The 24859-nt window shown below is 37.8% G+C and overlaps 1 long non-coding RNA gene across 31 annotated transcripts in view; it reads left to right on the forward strand.

The window, feature by feature from the left end:
• Positions 1–370: 370 nt before the first annotated feature.
• LOC149182346 (uncharacterized) overlaps positions 371–24859 on the forward strand; it is a 71761-nt gene continuing 47272 nt past the window's right edge. For 4 of the 31 annotated variants that reach the window (XR_016257070.1, XR_016257073.1, XR_016257094.1 and 1 more), the window contains exons 1-4: positions 373–2457; positions 2589–2691; positions 2822–2977; positions 4024–4176. This is a non-coding gene — a long non-coding RNA (uncharacterized LOC149182346). Of the gene's footprint in view, positions 2458–2588; positions 2692–2821; positions 2978–4023; positions 4177–24859 lie in introns of all 31 variants that reach the window. The other 27 variants (XR_016257075.1, XR_016257068.1, XR_016257071.1 and 24 more) reach the window with 19 other exon arrangements.

The raw sequence follows: 24859 nt of genomic DNA on the forward strand, positions 1-24859 counted from the left end.
TTTATTTTTCTTTCTTTCTATTTCCAATGTCATCAACTACAAAGTCAGAAGGGCTCATCCTAGTTTTGAATATGAATGATTCGGAGTTTAATTTCTAATTAAATTAAATTATAAATCAAATATATAAACAATTTCTTGAATTTTAAATAGGCAAAATTTTCAATATCCAGCTAGATTCAAAACTAAACTTTGGTAAGGTGGATTTCAGTTACAAGTGTCAGGGTCGGGAAAAAGCATAAAAGCAGAAAGCCAGGCGTGGCAGTCTTGAAAGCAAAAAGCAAAAAAACTGAAATTCAAATTTAAAGAAATTCGTAAATTCAAAAAGAATCATAAAATATGGAGGGTGTCGCATTATTTGTGTGCTGTCCTGTCCATGGAGCTGTCAGCTGGTGAGCTTTTATGATTCAGACGTGCTGCAAGATTGGCAAGAACGCAACACGAGAACGAGAATGTCTTGTCACGTTCCGCTAGAGGTTCAATCCGCCGCCGCTCGAGTACCGAGTGACATACATTTAAGAAGCGGAAGAGTACCAAGTCATATTTTATTCAATATATCAAAGGAAAAAAACCCTGCCGTCGCGAAGTGCAAGGCGGATGACTTAGGAGCTTTCAAGGTATCCATGGTCATGGAGGCTTTCTGGACTCGCAGAGCAAAGTTGATTCGAATTATTTTTGAAGCTTCTGCAGCTATTGTCAAGTAGATTTCAAGGTATTCATGGTCATGGAGGCTTTCTGGACTAGCAGAGCAAAGTTGATTTGATTTATTTTTGGAGGTTCTGTAGCTATTATCAAGTATTTGGATGGAGATTTCACGGTATCCATGGTCATGGAAGCTTTCTGGACTAGCTGACCTAAGTTGATTCGAATTATTTTTGAAGCTTCTGTAGCAATTATCAAGTAGATTTCAAGGTATTCATGGTCATGGAGGCTTTCTGGACTAGCAGAGCATAGTTGATTTGATTTATTTTTGGAGCTCCTGTAGCTATTATCAAGTATTTGGATGGAGATTTCACGGTATCCATGGTTATGGAGGCTTTCTGGACTCGCTGATCTAAGTTGATTCGAATTATTTTTGAAGCTTCTGTAGCAATTGTCAAGTATTTAGATGGAGTTTTCAAGGTAGCCATGGCTATCTAGGCTTTCGGGACTCTCAGAGTTGATTTGAATTATTTTTGAAGCTTCTGTAGCCTGTCCTAGCATTAGGTAGAAGCCTGGCCTCCGGTCATAGGTGGATGAAGCCCCTAAGAAATCTCTCTTTCCTCGCCTCCTGCCTGCCTATAGAAAGCGAAGCGGAGGTCTGTGGGAGTGCAAAAGATAGATGTCTGGGCAGGTGCGCTGTAGTTGTGTTCGACATCTGCCACATGCGATTTATTACGGTTAGTGCATACATTCTTTCTGTCTCCTTCCTTCTAAAGAAAGCTTGGTTGAGCGTTAAAGCATCTTTAGTGATCGTGGTCGTGCTTCTGTCTTTTGATATCGAGTAATTTATCCATCCGTAGCGAAGACAGTCGCGGAACGAACGCGATAAACCGCCCGGGACGCTTCTATCAACACCTAAGAATTCGATGGAGATGAGTGACTAACATCGGACTGATTTAAATACCTTGAACAGTTGTTTTGTTTTTGCTCTGTTTGGTTTTGTTTTTTCCTTTGCTTAATTTTCTTTTAAAGCTTTTTGCTGGCCTTCTTGTTTTTTTCCCTCTCACTGTTAATTTGTTGAGTTGTATTTTATGTGAGAATGGCTATGAGATTTTATGATTTGTTTGATAATTGTTGTTCCTGTTTGTTTGTTTTTTTGTTTATCCTTATATTTTTCTCATCTCTGATCATGTTATGGTTTATTCTTTGTTGGATTTTGGTGGTAATAACATTAGGGAAAGCCTTAAGAGCCTGTAAGCTTATGGTTGATATAGCGAGTGAAAATGAACGGACCTTGCTTTTTTTCCTCCTTCATCAAGGAGCTAAACAAAAGGCAAACGAGAGAAACGACGATAGATAGATTCTTTATAGCTGCTAGACAATCGGTAGGTTAACCTTGAGGTGGCTCCACCCTTTTCTGGTTCTGCTTGGTCCATTTTTTTTCTAGCTCTGCTTGGTCTGCGATCAATAGGGTTTTCCAAGAGACATGTTATCATCTCCTCCCTGTGGGGAGTGTTAACCGTTTGGAACCATGTTTTCGGATCAGGGCACAGAGCTAACCTCTGTCTTAGCTACTGAGCGAAGCGCAGGCCGATAACTGTGGAAGCCCTTTATAAATCATATAGTCAGGCGGCATGAGAATTCGTAAGTCTTCCAAACCAAAGTATATTTGTTTTGGACATGAGGAGACGGATAAAACCCGTAGGCGGAGTTCTTTGATTAGTAACGCGGATACCGAAGATTGAGTGTCATATCCGGGTGTATAATTCACAGAAGCAAGGTCAGTTCGAATAAAGACAGTACAAAAATGAAAAAGAGGTATGTTTGTTACATTTGCTGTACATTATCATATCATGTCTGTTTATAAATGTAGACTCATTTTTAATATTTGCTATTCGTTTATGCACTGATTGTAATACAACACTGATACTGATTACAATACAATGCAGGTGAAGGAAGGCGGAGAATGTGGAGGATCTTTCATGATAATAATATTTTTGTGAGAGAGGCAGGGCATTGTAGTAGAACCCAAAGGTAAAGACAGAGGCAGGGGTGAGTACTCTTTCTTACAAAATTTGTCTTATCTTTTGCTATCAAATCGTCCTTTTAACTTACTTAACCATGCATGCAATTATTCCTCCTGTTGGCTTTCGTGATTTTGTGATTTCTGGCTTTTGCGTAGGATTGCAGTTACTTGGGTGTTTCATGATCAATAAAGGCTCTACAAACCAACTCAAAATGGGAAGCTCCTTTCAAACATATTATCATGGCAGAACATCAGGACTATCTTCACTAGCATTGTATCATTGCACAGGCGCTTATAGCCGAGAAAATCAAGGTGCAGGGAATATCCTCTTCTTAACCTAGGATTAAAACCATAAAAATTTTCCAACGGCTTAAAATAGATATGGTTTAGGATTTCCTTTTGTATTTGGATCTTACTTGATGGCCATCAAATTGACAGTAATCACGACTATAAATTTATGTCAGAGGCAAACATCGTTGTAGGAGCATATTAATTCAATAATGCATTTCTTTCTAGGTCTTTCACCTAGACTGTAAAAGCACTTTTCACTTAACTTGCAAATTTAAGTATTTAGTAAGTATTCAAGGTCGTCTTTAGTATTTCCCATAAAATTTATTTGGTCTCTGTTTAACACGAGACAAAAGTTTTTCTGTCCCTCTTCAAAAGTTATCTGAAAATTTGTGGTAGTTGGTTAATATTTTTCATAATATTTAGGTTTCCTTCTGTAACATATTCATATGATATTCTAGGTTTTCATATAAAATCTCTTGTAGTTTCAGCTTTTTGTTTTTCATATGCAATTAAAATTTCTCATAAGAAATGAGATCTTCGTTTGATGATTTTGATATCACCTTGGATTTCCATATGTTATGCATTTTGTGAGAGACAAACATGGCAATTATTAATTTATGCACTATAGCTGCAAAAGTGTTGCAAAAATGTGGACAATGGAAGATGAATTATACATGTATTGTGTACAACCTAAAGGAGTCATGTCATATCAAATCAATGTCATAAGGTGTTCATTTGAAATAACTCATAAGATTTCTGATCACTGAATGGTAGTTTTCTTTGGTCTCTATTTAAAACTTCTTGCAAGCATTTTTAGGTCTTTCTTCAAGAGTTCTCGCAAGATCATTGGCTGTTATTTAAGAATTTTCATAATATTTTTGTTTCTTATGGACTTTCTCATAAGATTTTAGGTTTTTGTATTAAATTTATTTTAAAATTTCTCATAGATTTTAGGTTTTTGATTAGAGTTTCTCATAAGAATTTTGATAGGACTTCAGATTCTCTTACTTCTTGAATTTCTGTTTTATATTTTACGAGATAAATGATTATTGATTTATGTAATGTAGGTTCAACGCTTTTGAAGGTAGAAGATAGGTTATACATTAATTGTGTAGCTTCAACATGAAGGACGGCATATCAAATCAACCTGATTGATTAGCTAAGCAGTGGCCTCAAAACGACTCATTGCATGGAGGTTGCTTATACGATTCTCATTCCAGGTTTTTATTTATTTTTCTTCGAATGTTTACTGTGCTCAAAATAATATTCATGTTGAAATCCATGGCATAAAGTTTAAACATAACATATATTCATACTCTATTTATAGGAGCAAGTCATGAGCATATCTAATTGTTTGACCTACTAGTCTTAATTAACAGATGAGTTGTTAGTCTTTTCATCAGTTAATCTTATATAGCTGCCATACAGATGTCAACGAACCCAACTAACTAGAGGGTGTGATTTCATGTTGACATTAGATAGAGTCAAGTCTTTTATTATTTATTCTAACACTTCCCCTTCATGAAAAACTTGTATTATTTTATGGCTAGCTTGATACAATTATTTATCAATGTCCGTATAAACAAGCATATGTCCACTAGGCTATATGCGTTTCCAGCTGCTATACTTTCTATTTCTCTAGGAAAACTTTTCAACTATGTGGTTCATCAACATTTTAACTACCCATTGGAGTCATGTGTTTTTTAAATGTATCTTTGATAGTGGTTTTCTGAGAATATCTATTGACTGATCTGTTGAAGGACAATATTCTAACTTGATTCACTCCACTGAAACCTATTCTATCCATCCCAATTTGTTTTGTCCTCTCATGGAAAATTGGATTCTTTACCATCTTCAACACACTTTATTATCACACTATAGAATTGTAGAAGAAAGGTGCAGTTTTATAATTATACTTAAATGGTAAGAAGAAGATGGATTCACGTGCCATACATTCTCCATGATAGATCAGCCATAACCAAGAGCAAAAAACATAGCAAGAGGACTGAATTCTTTGTGGGGTCCTTGAGGCAAAGAATATATGGAAGCACTTGAAATGAGATTATTTTATAAATGAGGAAGTTAGTGTATATATACCACTTGAAGTAGACTAGGTTGGCCTTTACCCAAAATAGAATAAAATACAATGAAGTAAAATGGTGGGTTTAACAACCCACTGGTCAGTCCATTATGGACCTCAATTACCCACATAGTGGGCTAGCACGTGGCCACAAGTGAATATTAGCCACATATTCTCAACGGACCCTATGAAGGAGAGTAACCTTAAAGTGAATATAAAAACCACTATCCTTAGACCTCTTGAGCTGTACCAAAGTATAATGCAAATAAAGAGATTCACAACACAACCATCTGAGTAATTCAGGATTACTATTATTTGATCACTGTTTCAATTTGCATGTTGCACATTGACAAAACAATTATTTGAATACTTTGGGATTAACCTTATTGGCTTTTTTTGTTCCATTTCTTAAAATTTGAAATGTTCACATTTGCATGTTGTATAAATCCTCGTTTCTTTTTCTTTTCATGTCAGTATTGTCCTTGAGTTTGGACTAGATGTTCTATACCATCTGCTTAGTGTTAGTCTGAAGAGTCCATCTCAAAAGTTGTTGATTTTGTCAAAGAAACCCTATGTCCTAGGCTTCTTTCTTTTTTTGAGCCCAGCTGAACTAAGCCCCACTCAAACTTCTTTTACGTTGGTGGTTGATAAACTAAGATAACATCTTTAGTCCTTTTTAGTAGAGGATAATTGAAAAGTAAATAATCACTATAATCAATAAAAGCTTTCAAATATTGCATAAGATGATTAAAGGCATATTTGCATCTTCTCCTGGAAAATTAGTGATGTAGGCAACTTGACAACACACTGCTTCAAACATTTTACTGTTGTAGAAAGTAAGTTTAGAAAGGGAACTTGTGTTATTTTTATTAGTGGTGAAGGGTATGAAATAGTTTTTCCCTTATTTAAAAATAACATAAAATAGATGCATACCAAATGTGATACTCTTTCAGTGGAGATTGTGATATAAAATATAATACTGCACCCTTTTGGGCAATTTAGATGTTCATTGGAGATGGTGCCAAACTTTTTTGCAATGCCTTTCAACTTTCAAAGGAGAAAGCTCCTTGTATTATCTTTATACACGGGGTTGATGTGATTGGAACGAAGTGTTTTGACAGGTTTTTTATTCTTTTATTTGCTTCGTTTCCCTCGTGTTCTTGGTAAAGCAACATTGAAGTTTGTTATAGAGTGGGCATGGTCATTGGTAATGCATATCCTATAGAAAACTAATGACAAACCTAAATATGTATTTTCTCAAGTGTTTATGTCTGCTTTCTAACAGCTCTTTGACCCAAGTCATAATATTGAAAATAATTGTTGTTGTTCATGAAAATAATTGTTGAGGATTATTGGACTCTATTTGTTTAGTTGGATAATTGGATTACTCCTGGTTTGCAATGATATGTTTCTGTTAATAATTGCATTCGATGGTAGCATAATGTTTACGCAATTAAAATGAGAGAGAGAACCATTTAAGGACATGCTTCAAATTTTTGAAATCAAATATTTTATCTATGGAGTGAGTTAATATTCATACTCCCATAACTAGGAACTAATGAGATGCCTACTTAATTTAAAGTCATAATAAGCTGACTTTATTCCAAAATATACTTTCTGAGTTAACTGTGTAAAGCACTAGATATGACCTTTAACTATATTCTCAATGACCATATTATATACAACTGCTTGTTGCAAAATATGACCAACTTATCTTGAACAAGGTATAAGTAGGAAACTGATCAATGATAGAGTAATGTTCATAATTTTCCATTTTGATGTCTTTTCAATGCACAGTATATCTCTTTTTAATGCTATCACAACACAAGATAAAGTTGGTTGCAAAATTTATATCCAACATGGTTGATAACAACTACAAGTCATCTACTGTCTCTTCATCCATTCACTCATTAGCCGGATTGGAGTCAGCAATGGCTGAAAACTTCAGCCCTCTTACTATTTAGTATGATGCAAAATCTGATTTTTCCTCTAGTAACTACTTTTTTCTCTTTCTATGGCTCGGTAGTACAATATATGATTGTTGAAGACTCAGTCCCTTTGAGCTTGTCATGCACTTTAAGAGTCCTACTTGTCCACCACACCTATGGTTGAACTTCACTACTATTTACATTCATTTTGTGTTTAGAAATAGGGTATGTCAACAAAGGTTGAACACCTTAAGACAAACACACACAAATCAAAGATTAAAACACTAAGATTGACATGGTTAAATGCCTTAAATAGGGAAATAGTGCACAATGGGCGATTAAATAATTCAAAAAAATTCATATGACCCTTTTAGAAGAAATCATCAAGAAATGACCCTCCATGTCTTTTCGTAGAGGTCATGAACCAATTGAGTGTTAAGCCATGGAATTTTATAGAGGTCATGGACCAAGTTTGACTTAACCTATCTCTTAGTACCAAAATATCCTAACATCCCCCTCATTTGAACAACTCAGGATATGATTGAAGGATTTACAATAGTGACAAAGGAAGGAGGCAAGGTTTATGTCGCATGAATGACAACTTTGTGGAATTTGAACATAGACTATGGTTTAGGAGCTTGGATTTTAGGAAGGGATTTGTGAAAATGTTAGCAACTTGATCATCTATATGACAATAGAGCACTTCAAGGATACATTGTTGAAGAAGCTTCCAAAATGATTAGTATTTGTAGCTCAATGTGCTTGTTGTGTTGATGTTGAATTTGCTCTTTGTTAAGCTTTATGCCATTCTGAGAGTTGCACTAAAGCACGGTTTTATGTTGTTGCTTAAATAAAAAATTGAAAGGATTTGTGTAAGCCAAAGTTCATGATTTGTACGGACCATTGTTAAATACATTGCTTTTGTGGAAGAAAGAGAACGTACTTCAAGGATGCACTACATTTGGAGCTCACAAATGTAGTGCATTGTTTGGCAAGCTGAATGGCTCTCTTACTATGGCACCAGTGTGTGGTTGGACATGTTAAATCCAAACTCTGAAAGGATTTATGTAAGCCAAAGAGCTTCCTCACTTATAGGGACATGACTATTTGATGTGCTTTTGTGAAAGAAAGAGAGGGCATTTTGTTTTTTGCAATCCCAAGTGGTAGGTTTGGAACCAAGGTTGAAAACTTATCTTTTAGCAGACTCAAGGTCATCAGTGTTGCCAAACTAGTTGGACTATGTAAAACCAACCAACGATACAATGCTATATACCAAACCAAACTATACAATACGTGGGATAGTATTAAAATATCCTCTTTGTTTCTTTCAAATGGTTTTGTAGGAATTTTGCCTATATTGGATGAAGAAATCAACAATGAAGGAGATTTTGTTATTTTTTGGTTTCTTTGAGCGTTTCTCCTAGGAAGTGTTAAAATATATATTCCAACAACCTAGGTAAATTACTTCCCTATGATTTCCTCACTAAAAAAATAAGTTAAATTGAATTCTTTAGCTCATAGAATAAAATACATTTGTTTGAGATTTGACTTTGAAATAAAAAATCACCAGAACTATAGAAAGCCAATCTCCAAAATGCACACATACACTTTTAACCTTCAAATATCAACTTTTTATTAAAAATTACTCCAAGCTTACAAGGGCTACAAAGCTCATCTCCAAAATGCACACATACACTTTTTCCCTTCAAATATCAACTTTTTATTAAAAATTACTCCAAGCTTACAAGGGCTCTTGAATTGGGAAAATAACCCACTAAGAAAATATGAAAACTTCAACGAAAACTCGATTGATTTTGTGCAACTTATGGCCTGTACAACCCTACCATATATGGTTGAAAACCCTCTTGCTATCGTTGTTATCTGCACGGATTGGTATAGCCCATTATGGTTGCAACTTGCGGTGTACGGCTTGCATATGTCTGTACATCCTGTGTATGGTTTCATGGCCTGTGTATTGTTGTATGGTCCATGGGCTCCCTTTTGCCGCTGTACGACTTGTACGATCCTACCAAAACTTGTAATTGCTACCCAAATCTATGCCCGAAATTTGTATAACTGTCCCTCTCTTTCTTTGGGTTGTATGGCTTCCTGAAGTTGCCTCTGCACTGCAGCAATGGTTGAGAGTCATTCAAATCACTAATTTAATTAATTACATTTTGTTAGACTTTCCTAACTCAATAATTAAAAAGACTCTTCACTTTAATAAGTGAATTACAAAGGTAAGAAATGTCCTTTGTGGATGACTTCAACACGTCCGACACTAGACTTGTGAGGAAGTTTCTCTTTGATATTATAAACATCAACAATCCTTCTTAGTGAAGAAGGAACTTCTTGAGGAATGTACTTTCCCTTTGGTCTTGGCACAATGTCTTAGTCCTTCGAGCACAATATGGAAGAAATATGCGTAGTCCATCAAGCACCAGAAAAACATTACCATAGGGGTTTGAATATCTGCTATAAAATTGAACTAGGCTTCCCTTTTAGAGTCCAAGATTTGATACAATGTTAAAATCCATATTCCAACAATCGAGGTAAATAATTTAAATTGAATTCTTCAATTCATAGAATAAAATAGACTTGCTGGAAATTTAACTGGAAATAAAAAATTAGTGGAAGCATAGTGAACCAATTTTGAAAATGCAAACATAAATTTCTGCCCTTCAACTGTTAGTTTTTCTTTAAAAATGACTCCAAGTTTATAAGGGCTCCAAACTTGGGAAAATAGCCCCTTGAGAAAATATAAAAACTACAAGCTACACCCAAAACCTAACTGATTTGGTGCATTGTACGACCTGTACAACCCTACCAAATTTTGTTGAAAATCCCTCCTACTACTACTGTCACCTACATCGGATAGTACGATCTTGTATGACTGTGGCCTCTCTCCTTGCTGTACAAAGTGTAGGACCCACATACAATCTGCACGACTTGCATAGTGCTATACGTTCCACGAGCTTTCTCTGTCGCTGTATGACCTGTACAACCTTGCCAAAACTTCCAGCTGCTACCCAGATTTGTCCCCAAAATTTCTACAATCGTCCCTCTCTTTTGCTAGGTCATACAACCTTCTGAAGTTGCATTTGCATCCATTGTGTACAACCCCATCAATTTTTTGGAGCTGAATTAATATTCTTTTGTTGCAGCCTCCTAAAGTTGCCTTTGCACCTGCTGTGTATGTCCCCTTCAATTTTTTTTCTTTCAATAGAACATGTAGCATTTTCATTAATAAAGCTGGAAACGAGCTAGGTCCCTTATAGTCATGGAGAGCATGCTCTCATAATTGTTCAACAAATTAACAAGCAGAGAGACCCTATTGCTACCTGTGTTATTCACATACATACTCTTTACATATTTTATACTATAAACCTTCCAAAAACTCCATAATACACTACTGTTGACAAAACATAGATTTTAACAAGTATGAGACAATTGCTACCCTCAGCTTCTAGGGTTGACGTCTCCTAGAGCCTTGTCAGGAGGCATGACTGGTTCTTGGTTTGCGCCTGCCCCAGGATCTAGGCCACGATTTGTAGTGCCAACGACACCATCAACTTGAAGAGCAGAGCCATCACCGAAACCAGAAACTTCAGGGTGGCTGTCTCCACCTTTACTTCAATATTTTCTTCATTATGACTTAGGTTCACAATGTTTGTATTCAGGAGTTCCATGGTTTTGGAGCAATTCCATATCTGAGACCAAACAACTGAGCATACAATACTGCCATGTTTTGGTTGACTTCCTTCACAATTTCCTTGATAACTTGCTTACAGGAGCTATCAACCATATCCCCTATATTCCCACTGTGCCCATACTCCACAGCGTCACTGCTACTTCTATTGCTTGCTGAGGTCATTTTCTTGGCTATTCTCCCCTGCACTAGCAATATCCTATGGTTTATCGGCCTCAACCAGCAACTATAAATAAGCGCTTGGTCCTTTCCGACATTCCTTCCTATCTTATAGGCCATAAATAAATATCGTCTTTGCACCATGGCGAAGCCACTACCATCCATCTCCATCACCGCCGAATCTTGCTTGGTTCGAAATGCGATGGTACTAACCCTGCCCTCAGTTGAATCCATATTAAATATCTAGGCAAATAACCTAGGACTAAAAGGCCACAAGTTGTGGTTCATGGACTCCTTGCTCCCGTGTTCACACTTGTGAAATAACTTCCTATCAACCGCCCCCTCTCTCGATGCACTGCAGTGAAACTTCATAGTTCTCTCCATCTTAACTACCTGTTTATTCTTATGTAGTCTCGTACTCCAGTTATATTGCACAGATCTTGTGTTATTAAACAACATTATGGGATATGACATATATCGCATATATTGTTAATTCATATAGAACCTTGCTCTAACGTCGCACCAATGTTGGCTTGCATGTCTGCCAATTGGTTATTGGCTTGTTTTACATGGAAAATTTTGTAATTTTCAATTTTCTTTAAGAGATACATTATCCTTATAAGAATTGGAGAGGTTTTAGACTCAATGAGGTTCTCATGCTTGGCGAGGCTCAAACATTTTTGGATAATCACCAAAGTATCACCAGCAATGATTAGGTTTCTAATGCCCTTGGAGACACTGATTTTCAAGCCTTGCCAAAGAGAGAGAGCTTCTGCTTGATTGTTTGTGGCATTGCTGAGTACCCATGCGAACTTTAATTCAGTCTTTTCTTCAAGGTTTAAAAGCACCCCTCTCGCTCCAGCTTCCCTGGGGTTACCTTTCGAAGCTCCATCAAAATAGAGTTGGACCTGACCAATATTTCTTTGCCATTCAACAAAAACCTCCCGGATTAGTCTTATACAGAAGGAAGGGATGACATGAGATTTTGAACTTAGAGCTTGGGAATTGGAACTGGAAATTCTGAGCCACTCTTTTTCATTAGAAGTTAATTCGTTCACGTCCGAATCATCAAACCCCCTAGAGGAAATCACCTCGAAAAGAAGCATCATTCCTTTGATTGTTGTAGATTCTGGAACACAACATTTATCTTGAAAGATTGCTTGGTTTCGACAGAGCCAAATTGACCAGTGAAGATATTTGGGAATCGCCATCCAGCAACGCTTTGAGAGAGAATTCGAGGAGAAGGGGAATTTGTGCTTCCAATGTATGAACATCTCGTTCCAATCCTCAGCAATGGGAGGAGAGTATACCTAGGGCACTAAAGCGAACTTCCAGGTTTCCACAGAGAAAGGACATTGGCAAAAAAAGATGCTTGATAGTTTCCTCCATTTTACCCCATAACACACAGTTTGAGGTACCATGTATGTTCCTTTTCCTTAAGTTTTTTGCCATAAGGATTTTCTTGTGCACCATTTCCCAACAAAAGATATTGACCTTAGGAAGCCCATCCCTGTTCCAAGTCTTCCCACAGATTTTTGAGGGAGGGGGGGAGGACTTAATGAGAAGAGCGTAACCATCTTTGACTGTATATTTTTTACTCTTGCCTCCCAGCCATACCCGACTGTCCAATTTGCTTGTGATGATAGGCGCAAACCCATTTAGTCGATTGATCATGGAATGCCAATGATTCAACAAATGGATGGGCAGGTCCAAAGCCAACCACCCACACCACAAACCTTGGTCTTTGGTCGTCCCAGTAGGATATGTCCACAAGACGATTACAACCATGCTCTTCCATCCACTTAGAGAATTCCACAAACTCAGGACTGGAGACGAGGTTGGACAGGGGATCTTACCACAAGTGAATGCGTTTCCCATTCCCTGGCTGCCAACCAGATGTTCCATCATGAATGATGACGAAGCTTTACACAATATCCATATTTTTGAGCCTTTGCCTTCCCATAGTTCTTCTCTTGGTCTCATAAGATGATTTTTATGAAAATATTTTATTGTAAAAGCCTTTTTTCCACCACTCATTGGAGTCCGAGAGGAGTCTCCAAACCAATTTTCCCCCAAGAGCCAGGTTCATAAGTTCAAGGTCCTTGATTGCTAATCTACCTAAACTCTTTGTTTGTCTCACCAAATTCTAGTTGACAAGGTGGAATTTGTGGTCGTTACTTTTGCCCTCTTGCCATAAGAACATCCGAATTAGCCTGCTTATTTGTTGATTTATATTCTTTGGTGCTAAAAGACCATTTCCCAGGTACACCGGGAGAGAGGAAAGAACAAATTTGATGAGAATAACTCTCCCCACCAAGTTGAGCCACCTTACTCCCCAGGAATGCACTCTTTTCCTTTGTCCCCTTCAATTTCTAGGAACTGGGTTAATCTTCTTTTGTTGTTTATTTCATTAGACCTACACATTTAGTCAAAATCCTTATCACTTTCTTTGTGTCTCAACTGTGTTACTCTTAACACTCTTTATGGATCACAATGTTTTTTCCTTTCAGTTTGTCTTCTTTTATAGCATTGTGTTGAATCTCTTAACCCTAATCTCTAAAGTGATTGACAACTGAGATTAAATCTCATCCCATTGGAGATCAATGTTTGAGATTCTTCTAAATCACTAATGTAATGAAATTACAGTTTATTAGACTTTTCTAATGCAATAATTAAAATGACTGTTCACTTTAATAGAGTGAATTACAAAGGTAAGAATGGTCCTATGTGGATGAATTTCACACGTTTGATGCTAGACTTTTGCGGAAGTTCCTGTCTGATGTTACAAACATCAATATGACACTAGACTTGTGCGGAAGTTCCTGTCTGATGTTACAAATATTAATAGGAAGAGGGTGCATGAGTGTTAGAGGTCATTCCTTGTAGAATGGGTGTATTGTGCAGAAGATATCTTACACCCCTCTTAACAATTCCTTACACTATTGAGTTTGGCCTCTTACTTTTGGACATCTTACTTTATGACATTCTATGACATTTCACTGATTCCTTTTACACAATGAGGACAACTTTATTACAGATTCCTTACACCGTTATGGTACAGTTTTAATAGATTCCTTTCATGCAAAAATGTGTAAAGAGTTATAATTTGCAATGAAGATCTGTAACCACTTTTCCCTCTTGTGAAGTTTGATTAGACGAGGGAGGGTGCACTAATTGTTGAATTTCCACAACCTTGGGTCTAGGATAGAATCTTAAAATCTATGACGCTACCAAACCAAGAATCTCAACGATGCTACTTGGCACAACATAATATAAACAACAATGAATCACACATGCACATAATATGGACTACTTTTTACATTTTTCAACCCAACTTCGTTATATTAAACAGCATATAGTACAACATTCTAGGGCTCCTGTACCAGGGATAATGGCCCTCATACATCCACTAGTACAAGAATACAAATTGGGGCTTGGTGTCAGTCCATTGACAACCAATCTGCCCTCAACAAGATACTTTGACCATCTGGCTAATGAAGTCGACTCTCTCAGTTCCCCTTGGTTGTACCCTGGTACAAGAATACAAATTGGGGCTTGGTGTCAGTCCATCAACAACTAATCTGCCCTCAACAAGATACTTTGACCATTTGGCTGATGAAGTCGACTCTCTCAGCTCCCCTTGGTCATACCCTGTACTTGCTCGGTCCTGCGGCTTCTGATCTGCACCTCCTGCCTCTATCAATGTTCCAAGTCCATCTGGCCACTGAATCTTGACTATCGACCTGCTCACTAGTTGTGCCTTAGTCCATCAAGGCATCAACACATCGAGACTCTTGTCAAGTTGTTCACAGCTCCACTTGTGAACAACTCTCACCCACTACTGCTCCTCAGCTACTCAAGGACTTCAACCCACTATGGTCTTCCTACGCTTCATTGATGAAGACCAACATAGGGCACGAAGGGCTGCCACATATCACTGCAAGATGTCCATCTCCCAAAATGAACATGGGCTAGGAGGACTACCCATCTTCTGTTGTAGATGTCCTTCTCCACACGCAAGTCTCGGGCTCCACAAACTACTCTTCTGGTTCGTCAACCCTTGAGCTCAACAACTGCCACTCTAGCAACTATCTTTGTCCATCAAGGTGTTGCACACTGGGTTCCAACTTGGACACTATCACGCTGTCCTCTAGTAGACCATAAATGCCCAATCATGTCTGCACTTGGTCCACTCTCATGCTGCCCTCCTATAGTCCCCGAATGGCCAATCCATGCTGTAGCATTTGCACCTAGCTAGTGCATCCCCACACCTAGGAGACCCTTCTATTGGTTGCCAACAACCTTCTCCACATCTTCCCTTTTCTCTGCAATAGAGGAGCTATTGCACAAATCTAGGCTCCAAAATTCATTGTGAAACTGCCCATTGGTTAGGCCTTCTAACATGCCACGTCAGCCCTACCTCCTTGGCTTCCATAGTCTGTAACAAATCTGTCCACACTAGGACACCTACATCACTCCATAGCGGGATCTTCTCCTAGTTGGAGTTCCTTCATGCCAAGGCAACTCCAACAAATGGCTTCCAACAAACTGTAATGTAAACTGATCCAAATACTGGTCAAAACTTTGACCCAACACACCTCCAAACGCTGCTCCAAATCTACTTGCACACTGCTGTTTGTGACTGTTCTGGTTAGGGCACTTAGGGCACACTGCTACAGCCCTAAACTTCTCCAATAGTCCACAAATAGCTCCCTAGAAAACTGCGGTTTAGGCTGGGAGATACACTCCTCCACGCTGAAGGTAAGGGCTAAAACCAACCCTTCAAATAGCCCACGCAAGCCTTGCTGCTATAGTATGACCTGCGGCCTACCACACAACAGTTCTGTTGCAATACACTGCCCTCAAAACACTGCCACAGTCCATCCACAATCCTCCAAAACAGCCCCAAACAAACTTGTTTCTAGCCCTTAAGGCCTCGGCCTAGCAGCCAATAAATTCAGCCTCCAACAGCAATCTTCAGTCCCTGTTCTTGCCCTAGAACAGTCCTCCAACCCACGCTGCCCTAGTCTCCCTTGCTGCAGCCTCAAAACAGAGATCTCCATTCCTCCACGAGCTGTCCTCAAGGCATGCATTGCACGAAAGGATGAGAGAAATGACTCTCCATCACCCTCTATTTATACTAAAGAGAGGGGCTCCTTCCAACATCACTCTAGGGCTGTCCAACTTGTCAAGAGGCTTATTTAACCCAAGCTGACCTTGACGCATATGGTGTAAACCCACTCATGACATTCAAAAATTCATAACTCCTTAACGACAACTCGGAATCGGATGATTCTCGTTGTGTTAGAATCATCTTGCCGAGAGCTATCATCCTCATCCATCACATGTTGAAAAGAGATATCATCCTCATCCATCACATGTTGAAAATTCGTCATGGTTTTGGCCCACACATCTATAGGTGCAAAACCCTAGGCTTGGGTTCTAAGCTGACAAGCCTACTTGTGGCGCTTTGACCTCCAACCCTCGAACACTAGGGGTTGGAGTACCTTCCAAGCTACACAAATCAACACTAATTAGGGTTATATTTTCGTACATGTGAGAGGTACAAACATATAGTGGGAGTGTTGAGGCATGATAGAAGCCATTGTAGTCAGCCTTTGACAGCATTGTAATCCTTATATTTTGTTAATGAGAAGATAATGGTTTTTGTTACAGAATTCCAGCTTGTTGTCCATTATATTCATGCTGCAGAATTCTTACATCAGAGTTCCATCTTTCATAGGACTGATCTCATCTATTGATGTTGTGGCAAAACTTCTAACTCTTCCATTTAACACCTTTGTTTATACAGATCTAAAGCATTGTGTGATGTTTCAATCTCTCTGTTTTAATTGTAGGACAAATTCTTTGAGTGCAGAACTGTGTATCATGTGGATGCAAATTTACAACAGAGGTTAGGGTGAGTATGAGTCAAATATAAAAGTATACCAACTAATTGGTATACAAAGTGATGTCCACTCTGGGTAAGGTTTAAATGGCAGAAAATTTAAAAAGGCAAAGAAGATCACATCTATACTTGGGTTGGGAAAGATAATTCCCTTCATGGGTTTGCAAAACTTAGAAGACAAGAAAATAATTCAAGTGTCCTATGTCTGTCATGTCAAATTTCTTCTTGATGCTAAATTTCACATGGGTTATAAGCTTGGTGTCGCTATTTATAAGGTAATCAACGTAAATTCAACATATGATAATATGTTCCCTGACTTACTTGGTATAGATATTATGGTCTAAGTGACATCTAGAAGAGTCCTAAGTCTGTTATATCAAATTTCTTCTTGAGGCTAAATTTCACGTGGGCTATAAGTTTGGTGTCACTATTTATGAGTATAAGGTAATCAACATAAAGTAAACATATGATAATATGGTCTTTGACTCACTTGGTATAGATATTATGGTCTAAGTGGCATCTAGAAGAGCTGGAGTTTAGAAGGAATCTGTCCATTTTTTCATCCAAAGCTTGAGGAGCTTGCTTGAGGCCATAGAGGGATTTCTTGAGGCAGGGGACAAGACTTGAGTCACTCGAAAGAAATCTAGGAGGTTGGTCCACACGTTTGATGCTAGACTTGTGTGGAAGTTCCTGTCCGATGTTACAAACATCAATAGGACACTAGACCTGTGCAGAAGTTCCTTTCTGATGTTACAAACATCAATAGGACACTAGAGCTGTGCGGAAGTTCCTGTCTGATGTTACAAACATCAATAGGAAGAGGGTGCACGAGTGTTAGAGGTCATTCCTTGTAGAATGGGTGTATTGTGCAGGAGAGATTCCTTACACCCCTCTTAACAATTCCTTACACTAGTTTGGCATCTTACTTTTGGTCAATGTAAGGTTATGACATTCTATGACAGTTCACTGATTCCTTTTACACAATGAGGACAACTTTATTACATATTCCTTACACCGTTATGGTACAGTTTCGACAGATTCCTTTCATGCAAAAATGTGTAAGAGTTATAATTTGCAGCGAAGATCTGTAACCACTTTTCCCTCTTGTGAAGTTTGATTAGATGAGGGAGGGTGCACTAATTAGGGTTATATTTTCGTACATGTGAGAGGTGCAAACATATAGTGAGAGTGTTGAGGCTTGAGAGAAGCCATTGTAGTTCGTCTTTGACAGCACTGTAATCCTTATATTTTGTTAATGAGAAGATAATGGTTTCTGTTACAGAATTCCAGCTTGTTGTCCATTATATTTATGCTGCAGAATTCTTACATCAGAGTTCCATCTTTCATAGTACTGATCTCATCTATTGATGTTGTGGCAACACTTCTAACTGTTCCATTTAACACCTTTGTTTATACGGACCTAAGGCATTATGTGATGTTTCAGTCTCCTGTTTTAATTGTAGGACAAATTCTGAGTGCAGAACTGTGTATCATGTGGATGCAAATTTACAACAGAGGTTAGGGTGAGTATGAGTTAAATATAAAAGCCTACCAACTAATTGTTATACAAAGTGGTGTCCACTCTGGGTGATGTTTAAATGGTAGAAAATTTAAAGAGGCAAAGAAGATCACATCTATACTTGGGTTGGGAAAGATAAATCCCTTTATGGGTTTGCAAAACTTAGAAGACAAGAAAATAATGAAAGTGTCCTAAGTCTGTCATGTCAAATTTCTTCTTGAGGCTAAATTTCACATGGGTTATAAGCTTGGTGTTACTATTTATAAGGTAATCAACGTAAAGTAAACATATGATAATATGGTCTCTGACTTACTTGGTATAGATATTATGGTCTAAGTGACATCTAGAAGAGTCCCAAGTCTGTCATATCAAATTTCTTCTTGAGGCTAAATTTCGCATGGGTTATAAGCTTGGTGTCACTATTTATGAATATAAGGTAATCAACATGAAGTAAGCATATGAAAATATGGTCTCCGACTCACTTGGTATAGATATTGTGGTCTAAGTGGCATCTAGAAGAGCTGGAGTTAGAAGGAACTGTCCATTTTTTCATCCAAAGCTTGAGGAGCTTGCTCGAGGCCATAAAGGTATTTCTTGAGGCAGAGGACAAGACTTGAATCACTCTAAAGGAATCTCGGAGGTTGGTCCTCATGAAGTTTTTATTGTAAATTCCGTTTAAGAGAGTGGATTTAACGTTGATTTGATGGACCTCCCATCAATGTGATGTATCAAATGAGGGGAATAGAATTCATGTTGGCAACTGGGGAAAATGTTTTGTTGTAGCCAATGACTTATACCTGTGAAAAAACTTTAGCAACTGATTAGGCCTTGCATTCGTACACACTATCCTCTGCAACACACTTATTAGTGTAAACCCATTTGCATTTGGCAAGTTTTCTTCCTTTTGGAAGAGGGACTATATACCAAGTATCCTTTGCCATTGAGTAAGGAAATTATTCATTCATTGTTGCATCTTATTTCTGGATGGCCATAAATGTTTTTGGAATACGAGTCTCTAGAACTTGAGCCAAAAGAGACAAGGCTTGTTGGAACTATGAATGTGTTAGGTCTTGATAGGGAGGGTCATGGACTAGATTATTGCCTACTTTCTTATTTGTATGGATACATTGAGGGAGTTGTCGAGCTAGTGTAGGGTTGATAGACTCATTTGGAGGACGTGGAATTGGGTTTTCACTCTCACTGTGATCCATCATAGAAGAAAAAGGATTATAAGAAGAAAAAACGTCAGTATAAAAGAAGTAAAAGCATTTGTCAGAGGTGGCTCGTAGGTCGAAGATTGCACTAATATTAAATTAGGCATGCAGTTTGGCAGACTTAATCTTACTATCTCTTGTAACAATGACTTTTTATTGATTAGATACAAGAAGTTGATAACCTTTTTGAATTTTCATATTCTAAATAACCAATAAAAATGCACTTTTCAGTTTTAGGCTATAAAGTTTTTCTTTGCTCCCTAGGGATGTGTGCCTCAGTTTCATCGCTAAACATATGGAAGTGGATTACATCCTTTCTAATGATTCTCCATGCTTTGCTTGGTGCCATATTTTTAAAATCTCAAGTGAGAGTGCAATTACCTATGTAGTTGTCATAATTTATAGTCTCCAAAAATAAGGACTTACTATCTTCGATTGGAGCATGCAATTAGCTATTCAATCAGCTATTTCCTTCAAGTGTTGTTCTGGGATTTTCCAAATGATCGACCCATTGGGAGAGGAGGAAGGGCACTTGAATCTTAGGGGGGTGTTGAAATGGCAATGGGGCCTTTTGGTCATCAATGGGAATGATATTTGATGCATTAGGTCCATTAGATATTCTCTTTGTTAATGAGACCCATGCGAGTCCCCACTATTTCTCAATATTCTTGGGTTTCATTAGTTTTCTATTTGCAGTTAGGAGATGAAGTGCTCTGCTGGCATTTGAGGTTCAGATGGGATAGCTTGTTTAATTAGAGATTCTCTTCGAGGCAGTGTCACTATGGTAGCTACTGACAAGTTTGCAAGATTCACGTGGATTCAAATCAATGGTTTAATTCTTCTTTCCAAAGACATTTACTCTAAGTTTTCTACTTGTCCCCAACATTTTCTTATTTTGCCATTTATAGTGATTCTGTTTGGGACCCTTATCTAGACTTGTTAGCTGACATAATTCAATGCTTGTGATGGGTGATCTCATCCTCGTGGATATTTCAATTTGTGCACCACAGATCGCCAACTTCCTTTCCATGTCAGTCCTAATGCTAGATATTGGAAGGGTTCCAAGGTAACTAGATAATGCACACTGTCACCTCATGGAACCTCCCTGGACTTCACAGTAGTGCTTTCACACCACAGGGGAGAATCCCTCTGCAATCTCAAAGCAAACTGTGAGATTTAGGTACCTGGAATGCTGTTATACTGTATTATTTGCTTGCTGTAAATTGAAATAATAGACCTGTAAAACACTAAAACAGCAAACAGAATCAGAGATTTACCCCTAGGGACAAATTTCTATGTTGGGAAATGTGCAAGTCTGTGGATATGACACAGAAATCCTCCTTAGAAAGGACAGGTCTGTGTATGAGAATGTAAAAAACATAAATTTAAAGAATGGAAATTATAAATCATGATTGCAGTGCATTGAATTTTAGGTGTTATGGAGTTAGAAAATTGATTAAGAGGGAGTAATATCAAATGTTCATTGTTAACTGATCCATGGACTGAAGTAAATCGAAAGACATAATCATTAGTCATGTATGGCCGCCAAATAGATATTACTTTATTTCCAATGTTGCAAGTATAAAGTTTGGGGGAATATAAACTACATTTACAAGACTTCCAATGCGTGTCAAATCTCTTCTGCAGCACATTCTCACACATAGTTGAGGAATGGATTTACATGAACTAATTGGGAATAACTACCTTTCACTGAAAATTTATGGACCTTCACATTCACTCTAGTGATGATGGGGGTGTGGAGTTGAGAACTCAGGAGAAAACAATCACCAATAATAAGATCCAACCCTTCTCGTCATTACCCTTTTTGCCTTTATAGAGTAGGCCTAAATGTTTGCAAGGTAACATAGCTTTTCAAAATAGAATAAATCTTCCTAAATGTCAAAGAAGGCTCTTCAAAGGGGGTGTATGACTTCTAGAAGAGGAAGGTGCCACTTTAGTGTACTACATATTTTTTTACAGTTTGCATGTTATATTATTTGAAGTAGGGTGTCTAAATGTGCCATGGTTAAAATCGCTAAATTTATCTAGAAATCTTGCTCTATGGTATGCAAAATTATTTCCCTGAATCCTTTAAGAGAACTTGAGTTGTACACCTCTTAAATTTAAATTATCCCTAAAAATGAAGCTGCTAGGGTTTGTAAGTAGATGCCCTCTTCAACAAAGCCATCTTCATTGAATTTAGTGTACTTTTGTACTACATATCTTCTATAGTTTCATTTTATATTGTTTGAAGTAGGGTTTCTACATGTGCCATGGTTAAAATTGCTAAATTTATCTAGAAATCTTGCTCTATGGTATGCAAAATTATTTCCCTTGAATTCTTTAAGAGAAATCTAAGTTGTACATCTCGTAAATTTAAAATATCCCTAAAAAGGAAGCTGCTAGGGTTTGTATGTAGATGCCTTTGTCATCTCACCCTCTTCAACAAAGCCATCCTCGTTGAATTTGCGCTAGATGACTCCATTGCCTATTTAGATCAAGGCACAAGTCTAGGTGGTGGGGATCAAACCATTTACTTTTTCTAAATTCTCCCTCCTCTCATAAATTCTAGATATCCATGTTAGGGTTAGGGTTTCTATGAAATATTGCTAAAAAGGTAATTTTGTTTGACATATCATTGCTCTCTAAGTAGGAATTGTATTAAATAATTGTCTAACAGTAAAATGTAACATTTATTGCATGTTAAAACCCTATTTCTAGGACATGGTTTGCCCATCAAAACTCCATTGCAAAACTTGAACTCTGCATATCTAATCGATAGTCTTGATCGGTTGATCCTTTGTTGATTTATCATTGAAAGACTTTATTCTAGCTGTTGTATGACATTGCATGCCTTATTATTGAAAATGTTGTAAAACCCTAACTTGTAACATACCTATATTTTGTTTAATTGGTCCAAGGATAGAGTGCTTGAGCTTTGGTGAAGATCACATTAGCCCTCTAGGCTATGTCAATACGTTATCCTAATCATTAGACCTTACCTATCACCTTGAACTTTGGTTATTGAATATCCTTTAAGTGATCTATGGGGAACTCTCCCTTGTGGTTTTAATACCACTAAATAGCTAGAGAAAGGTTGTTGAGGTGACAATGGCAACCAATCTCTTGTTGCTTTGAGGTTTGGATTTGTCTAGTGAGGCTTTGCATTAGGCCCGCTAGATTTTATGGTGAAAATACCTATATGGCTACAGTACCGATGGGTTGTTAATGAAAAATGACAAACTTTGTAATGTTGAGTTCATCATGTATAATGTCGACAAACATATGATGGAAGTTGACACTTGGATTCATGTAGATGGATTTGGTGTTAATAGGTCCAAGATTGTGCTTTGTATCTAGAAGATACAACTTATGGAAAGCACTTTGTGCAACATGAGCCATTGATCTTGAACAAGCTCCTTTTGTTCTTAAATTCTAGCCACTTCACACACCTTTCATGGTGGGAGGTTACTGTGCTAGAATAGGTCATGAATAGTTAAACATTGCTCACTTTATACCATTTATACGACACCTCTTGGTAGCCCCTATCTCCTTAGTTAACCATGCCTTTCTTTCCTCTTCCCTCCTCGCTAATCCATCTCCTCTCCCTATCCCACTCTTGCTAGGGCAACCTTGAACTATTATTCTTTTAATGATGGGAACCCTTAGAACTTCCAAGAACACCTTCGTTAGTTATGATTACAAAATTAGACTAAAAGCCCTAAAAATAATATAAAATATAATTACAAGTTGGATAGGTCACAAGTAACGTAATTACAAGTTGGATAGGTCACAAGTTGACTCCTAAAGATAGCTAACTCAATGATAAAACATAAAAACAAACCTTTTTTAACCCACATGTGATGTAAAAGGCCTCCAAGGGTGACGTCATCCTCTAAAAGGTGCGTTTCTCATCAAAATGTGCCATTCATCATCAAACCATCCCAAAAAAAAGCAGTGTCCATCAAGGTGGTGTAATGCCAGGGGGATTTCTGTCATATCTTGGGGTACATCAACTCTTTGTCGTGCAATGATGCACTTGATGATCGAGGCCCATGACTTGGTGAAATCATTTAGGGTTGTCCTTACCATCTTTCATCTGTCAAAACCTCCCCAACTGTTGTAAGTTCATTAGAAACTTATGTGATTTTGTTGAGATTAGTGGTCATGTATATGATTTGGTCATCTTGGTGTTCTTGAGCTTCTCTCTCGACAACATCTTCCTGCTGGTGTTATTACTCTAGTATTGCTTTGTCAATGTAACTCACATCTCCCTTGTTGTATTCTTCTCGGATAGGTGAGTAATCACATGATCCTTCACCACATCGAAGATAATTCTCGTCCTTTTGGTTATAGGCAGCTAGTTTTGCAACATTTTTAGGCGGGGTGAGTTTGTTATCAACAAACTCCCACATGCCATTCTCCATCAGAATCAATGAAACCCTCACCTTCCAAGGGATGATGTTAGATGCACCCTCCAACTTGTCCTCAAACCTCAAATTGGTTGCTTCCATCTCCAAATTAGATGTTTTTTCTAAAAAAATTGCTACTGGAAATTTAGATTTTCTATTGTCGACGCTGCCCTATTCCTTGTTGCACTTGATAGCCCGTGAGCATTTCCTTCATGACTTGTGTATTTTTGGCTATCGACGGTGGTTAGCGGTTGTGCTGACCCACCTTTCCCTCACGACTTGTTGACGAATGAGCGGGTTGTTGGCTAGAAGTCCCTTTACTGTGTTGTCCCTACTCTAGGTGCTGATTTTGTATGTCTTTTCATTTTAGCTCTGTGCACGAGAACCCTCACGTTGTTTTCTTCGCAGGCTTGGTTGGTCCATGGAAAACTCAACATTATGACCCAAACACCATGTTGGAGAATGTAACTAGTTTCGGTCTTCATAATGTCTTTTTTAATTACGACATTGTATATATTTGTAAAAAGAGAAAAAGGAATATTGTTTTAATCATGGGTTTCATGCTCAAATTGATTTGTCATTAGGTCAAACATGTTCTTTAGGCTTCTAGGGTTTGTCAAGTCAAGAAAGTCTTTGTCATATGTATAAGAGCCATTTGGGGTATTTGTAACAAGAAAGAGAAATTATTTTGAATCTAGAAAGTCAATTTGACCTCCAAGGTCAAGTCGGCCCTACGTAGGAAAAGTCGGCCTAAAAGAGGCTTAGTTGACCTCATGAAGAGTGTATATATAGCATGAGTCTTCGACTTATTTTGAGTACTTCACAAGTTCGATCTGCAACAACAAGAGCGAAGGACTAGGAAACAAGAAGAAAGACGAAGTGAATGAAGAAGATCTGAAATCTAACCTATTTCTGCCCACACGTGCGAAAGTCTAGGGTTTTTGTGTGAGTTGCAGGGCTGAGAATTGCAGGCC

Source organism: Pinus tabuliformis, chromosome 3_2, assembly GCF_031772625.1.
Source record: "Pinus tabuliformis cultivar Carrire ecotype Pingquan chromosome 3_2, CPIR1, whole genome shotgun sequence".
Classification (NCBI taxonomy): domain Eukaryota; kingdom Viridiplantae; phylum Streptophyta; class Pinopsida; order Pinales; family Pinaceae; genus Pinus; species Pinus tabuliformis.